Genomic DNA, 6,000 nt, shown 5'->3' with positions numbered 1-6,000 from the left:
TTGGCAACGCCCTTTGTGTGCTCTTTCAGTCTTGTCCCACATCTTTTCTCTGTCTCGCCAATGTATAGGTTACATCACAGTCTATGCACTTAACTTTATATGCACAGTCTTAATGCCTGATGGGCAAAGTGCCCTTCAAATGAAGTATGAAACACCGTGGATGAATGGAATGCACACCACTGATTTTGCTCCTTCGATGTTGTTTTTGACGGTTCTCTGTTGCAGTGATGATGCCATCCGGACAGGCGACGAAACGTTCTCTCTCTTTGTTCTCAATTCTTGTGTTAAGTCGGTGTTTTCAGTAAAGGATTCTACATTATGAACTTTGTTTGAATGATGATTAGTGGCAAGCTTCATACCCTGGGCCACTACTGTAACAATTGCTTGCGGTAATGTGGTGAAATGGGGTAATGAGCCTTATAAACAATTTACTTGGCAATATATTTATACAATACAATACATTTATTTATCTGTCATAGGTTGAAGAACCGTGTGGTGTTACATAATGGAGGGGCGTGTAATTATACAAGACCGATCACCTAAAGGCCTTGCTTCACACTAGATTAAAATGTGATGCAAATGTAACGTGACAAATGCTGCATGGTGGCGACATGATAGGTTCTACTCACGAATTGTTGGCACGGTTGCGGTTAGTCAAGAAACCGCATATCCAGTTAATGGTAGCAGGATCAAATTTTAATGAGGCTAGTTTGGCCAACAAGCAAGCATAAAGCACAGTGTCAAAAGCCCTCACAACCCAGTAAACCCACTACGTAAACTCACTACGTAAACCCAGAAATCAAGACAGTTTAAAATGCTGTGACCGAATTATGTTAGTTTTGTCTAAATACCCTTTTCTAAAGCCATGTTCGAATTAAAACAAAAAAGAAATTGATAGACTCAACATGGTTAACAACGTGCTGGTATATGATGTGCTCCATTTGTTTACAGGGAACCTTAAACTGTGGAGCTGGTTAGTAGATAGAAAGAGCATAGTTGACACCTCTTCTGAAGGAAGAAATTAGCTTGTGACCTGTGCCCACGGCTCAGGCACATACAAAGCACCTTTCACACAGATTAAGGCATCTTCGTTCCAGCACTTCCACTGCTTCCACCTTCAAATGTTCATCGCTGTTGAGTGGTCTGTCATTCTTGTAACACAGATCTTAATTGGAATGCAGGTGCATAAGGGATGCTCTGAAAGAAAATCATTTGGTTTTAGTCCTCTTAATGTTTTCAAAAACAAGCTTCACAGTGACTATTCTTCTGAAATGAGCAACCCCGGAACGAAAGCAAAAACTATCTCTGGCCACATCATTGTATCCAACTGAAACACGACACTTCAATTGAATAATGGCAGTTAAAGATGATGATGATGATTAAATTTTAATGGCGCATATGCAACTCAGGCTATAGTGTGCCAAAACCATGGGAACATTGTGACTATTAAAAATCAGACGATTATACTAAAATAACATTATAATAACAATAAGCAGTGGAACAAAAGGCAGAAACAATTGTTGGCATTGTGTGGCTGGTGTCGATTTTTCCACACTAGATGTTCAATAATAATGTACGCTAGATATGCTATAGCATCAAACGTACAGCGATATACACACTCAATATGTGGTGGGGATATGTGAAACCAATATAACACATACTTATATTTCAAACTTCCTTGAAAACGGCAGTCCAGGTCTGTCGGATTTGTCAGACTTGATACAAAGCCAGTAAGCACAGTGTGGGATGACTGATTCATCTTTGGAAAGCAGAGGTGCAGCCCCCATGATCTTTTGTCATCTCAATGCTTCAGAGCAGCATAACCTAGTCAGGAGCCATCAGATGGATCACATAAAGTATAACGGGGGTTCTGTGGTATACGTAAGAAAGCATACGTGTTACAGAGCATCTACGAGAATGATCGGATGCACTTGCATGGGTCTGGGTAGGTAGACTTGGAAATGAAAAATAAATGTGCTAACCTTGTTGAATCTGGTTTTCCCTCAGAACCACACGAGAGCACACTTGGTTTCTATAGATGAAGGTTCAAAGAATTCAACTTCAGCATTTGCAGTACATCATCAGGTCCCAATCTCCTTTGATATGCAGCAGACAGAATTTCGCTAAGGCAAGTGACTGCCGTAGCGGTTCGTTGCTTCGCAGCAGATCAAGAACAGTACGCCGCAATGATAGGTGAAACGTTCAGAATATGGGGAACAACCCCAACACCAAATACAATGACCCGAAAAAGGCAGGATGAGCCGGGAATCACACAAGTTCGCAACCTCGTCATATGGCAGCCATTACAGCTGGCCGGATACGGAACCATATGGAACGCAAGACAACAGAACGCATATTGAAAAGGCAATCGTAGAACCTACTGCATGTGTTAAATGCAGGGTATATTTTTCTTTTTGAGACTCTGTAACAAAAACATATTAACATATAAATGCCATTTCATAAAGGGAACTGACAGGGTATTCTGTGACCATGTGACAGGTTTGAGCCAATTGTGGATGTTGCCAGTGGCCCTCATGTTGACGTCATTTTGATGGCGGGCCAGGGTGAATATACTATATAAACGTATGTTTTCTTGGTTTGACGCTAAACGTGTTGCACTCGGATGAAGTCGAATGTTTAAAATTAGAGTTTAGAGAAACCGTGGGGTTTTAATGCGTGAATTTTCGCATGGCGAGTCCTTGTTGGGTGCTCTATCGACTGCAAGTACGAAAGCGCTCCCACAACTTCTGGTCAGGGTCGCTTTAATTAGGGTATATCGGGCAAAACCGGGAAAATAGAATAAGAAACTATCCAAATTGAAAGCCATTCCACGTTCAAAAAAATCCTGAAACACGCACCAGCGTAAAGAAATTAATTTATGAATTTTTATATGCAAATGAAACCCTAGAATCGCATTTCCAAGCCAAGACAAGGTAAAGAAAGTACGAGAGCCTGTCAAATATATTATAGTCTTGTTCAACTTAAGAAGGGAGTTGGTCATGCAACTATATACGGCGTTGGCGATAAGGAGGCGCAATATCGTGGCAGGAGAAATACTGCAGCGCCACCATGCGCTTGCAGCATAGTGCCATGCGACCCAAAGGGAAGCAGAGCGAGTGTGATGGACTACATGATCTGGTGCAGAAAGAGAGCGGGACAGCTGACGGAGCCAGGCTCCAAATCGATGAAAGACAGGAGTGCGTTAGCCTTCCACGTGCTTCCTGTGAAAGAATCCCTTCATATCGCCTTTTCTTGGTTTTCGCCACTATCAGTACTCTCAAGTGTCGAAACATGTGACGGAACCCGAATATTTTGACCAGGTCACTCGATATTAGTAAGTCGCGTTCTTTGTGAACGTTGCTGTAATGCCCGACATTACCAATGAGGGTTGCAGACATACTTTGACAGGGTCATTAGGACACACTGCTTCATTTCAATTTTGAATCTGACACCATCATGGAACGCCGAAGTCGACGTAGGTTCCTTAAGCAGCATCCGTGGCGGCCGACAAATGGTTCATCTGTCTCAGCAATTCCCGGGCGAATATGCCCATAAACAATTCCAGAGCTTCGAAGAGTGCGTCTTCCATAACGTCAACTGGTACTTCGACTTCTCTTACGCCTGTTCGGGTTAGAGGTGCCCGCTCGCGGAGATCCAGTGCTCTTCCCTGGCCTGTGTTGCCCCTGGCACGTAACGCCGCAGTCCTTTCCGTTGATGAGTTTCTGGTATTACGTCGTGGTGAGGACGTCCTCTGTCTCACACTTCGACCATTCTCGATAACAGAGCAGCTCCGCTTACATCGAACGGTCGTAGGTTGCCCAATTTCGCTAGCATCCATTTTGCTGCCGCATGCTTCTTCTAGTAGCCCAGCGTCCACAGGAACCTGTAACGGAGGTATTGGAGTTTCTTGTGATGCAGTGACGCATAAACTACGTCCATGTCCACAAGTTTTACACGTAGCAATTCGGTACTATTCCGTAGGGGAGGTTTAAGGCAATCAGATACGTCAACTTGAGTGCGAGATATACATTTAGATCCACCGGCGTGTTTGCTTTATCCAAACTTTGCTGCATCATTGTTGATAGCAAGTTGCCGACGAACTCTCTGGATCCTTCCAGTAAAATTTTAACAGGTTGCATGACTTACATGGCATTCGTCATTCCGAAGATCGGACTGAGAAACCGGGTACTCTTCGGGTGATGCATTGCAATCGGACACGGTGTCCATTTCAAAGCAGCACAAATTGTGAGCAGAAGGCTGCACGATGTAATGCGTGAGACGCTATGGAACTTCCTTGTTTTCTTCATCGAAATTAAGGGCGGTTCACACGTTGTGCTCAGTCCTGCTTTTCTTTCCACCGCTAGTTTGTTAAAGTATGAAGTCATCACTAAAACTCCACGTCACATTCAGAGTGGAACCTCTGGCTCCGCCTACGTTTCTAGGGGCGACAACGTAAGCTTCCGTGTTCCATGCTTCTTGCATTGCAATGGGTCGGCAAATGAACAGACCAAACGACCTGAAAGTGGTACACGACAGCGGCCGAAGCTACTGGTACGATTATTTTGTGCTGCTGATGCTCATCATTGGAGCTTTTGCGATGTCACAAACCCTGAAAAATGTGTCTTTTACGTTCAGAAGCGCCACTGCGCCCCGAGAGAAGCAATATAATGTATTGAAAACCATACATGGTAACGCCGCGTAGTCAGGCCAAGCAGTTATTGCAGTAGTGGGATATATTTTTATTAACCATGCACATCAGCAATTGCAGTAATTTAATTTTCAAACGGTCTACAGAAAGAACGTGTATCCCGTAGTTTCACTCCATTGCAAATAACGGTGACAGGCACTAAGAGAACGAACAGAGTCAATGGGTCGGCGAGTCACGAAGCAAAATGGGTCGGCGAGTCGTCGAATAAACAGCGAACGGTTTATTAGACTACTTGGTAGTAAAGTACAAGAGTGATAGCTCTCCGAACACAACTGAGTCCAAAGAATGAATGCTCCAGCTTGGAGCGCACAAGCATTTAAGCGTCGCGCCGAAAAGTCTAGAAACAGCACGTGCGTTTGCCAGAGAGCAGGCGATGTGTCTGGAAGCTTCTTGCTGCTTCTTCAGCATGCGCCGGGATGAGATGTACCGTTTCGTGCCTGCCCTGGAAGTTTCGCGATGATGATTCGTGGCATTGCCCCCTCCGTAGACGGGGCATCGTTTCGATGCTGTTTCTTCTCCTTTTTTTTCCATGTTGGTAGTCTTATAAACCGTTCGCTGTTTATTCGACGACTCGCCGACCCATTTCGCTTCGTGACATTTCTGGTGGAGGTGCGGGGCATTCCTTGTCCAACGGCCTGGAAGACCAACTGCGACAAAGCAGAAGACAGCTTGGTCTGCCTGCAGAATTCGGTCCATTAGAACCCCCTAAACGGATGGCTGCGGAGACTAGTACCCAAGTGGCGCAACCTGTTGCCACGCCCATAGCCCCTGCACGGTCGCCGAAGACATTCAGCGGGGAGTATTACGACGACGTGGACGATTGGGTCGACCACTATGAGCGGATCGCCAAGTTCAACAACTGGAGTGACGACCAGAAGCTCGTCAACGTCTATTTCTCCCTGGAAGGCACCGCGAAGACATGGTTCGAAAACCGGGAGACTTCGCTCACGTACTGGGACGTCTTCAGAAGCAAACTCCTCGAGGCGTTCGCTTTTCAACAACGAGCTGAACACGCTGAACATCTGCTCCAGAGACGGATCCAGCTGCCAAACGAAAGCGTTACAGGCTTCGTCGAAGATGTGTTGCGGCTCTTCCGGCGAGCTGACCCCAAAGCATCCGAGGAGAAGAAGGTTCAGCGACTCATGAGGGGCGTAAAAGAATAAATTTTTCGCGCCCTGTCCCGGGATCCACCCGCCACGACCGACGCTTTTCTGGACGAAGCCGTCCGCATTGAGAGGACCCTGCCCTCTTGCGCTACCGTCAACGAACGACACCAGGGCTACGAGGCTTTC

The 6,000-nt window shown here is 45.6% G+C and overlaps 1 long non-coding RNA gene across 1 annotated transcript; it reads right to left on the bottom strand.

Moving 5' to 3' along the window:
- Positions 1-440: 440 nt before the first annotated feature.
- On the bottom strand, positions 441-4,288 carry LOC135382986 (uncharacterized). The gene is made up of 3 exons (XR_010419587.1): positions 4,147-4,288; positions 1,662-3,883; positions 441-1,197 (listed from the first exon to the last, which is right to left on the bottom strand). It is a non-coding gene; the product is annotated as an uncharacterized LOC135382986 (long non-coding RNA).
- Between the last annotated feature and the right edge of the window lie 1,712 nt (positions 4,289-6,000).

The sequence above is a fragment of the Ornithodoros turicata genome, chromosome 2 (assembly GCF_037126465.1).
Source record: "Ornithodoros turicata isolate Travis chromosome 2, ASM3712646v1, whole genome shotgun sequence".
Classification (NCBI taxonomy): domain Eukaryota; kingdom Metazoa; phylum Arthropoda; class Arachnida; order Ixodida; family Argasidae; genus Ornithodoros; species Ornithodoros turicata.
The sequence above is the reverse complement of the archived record's forward strand: the minus strand, read 5'-3'. Positions and strand labels throughout refer to the sequence as shown.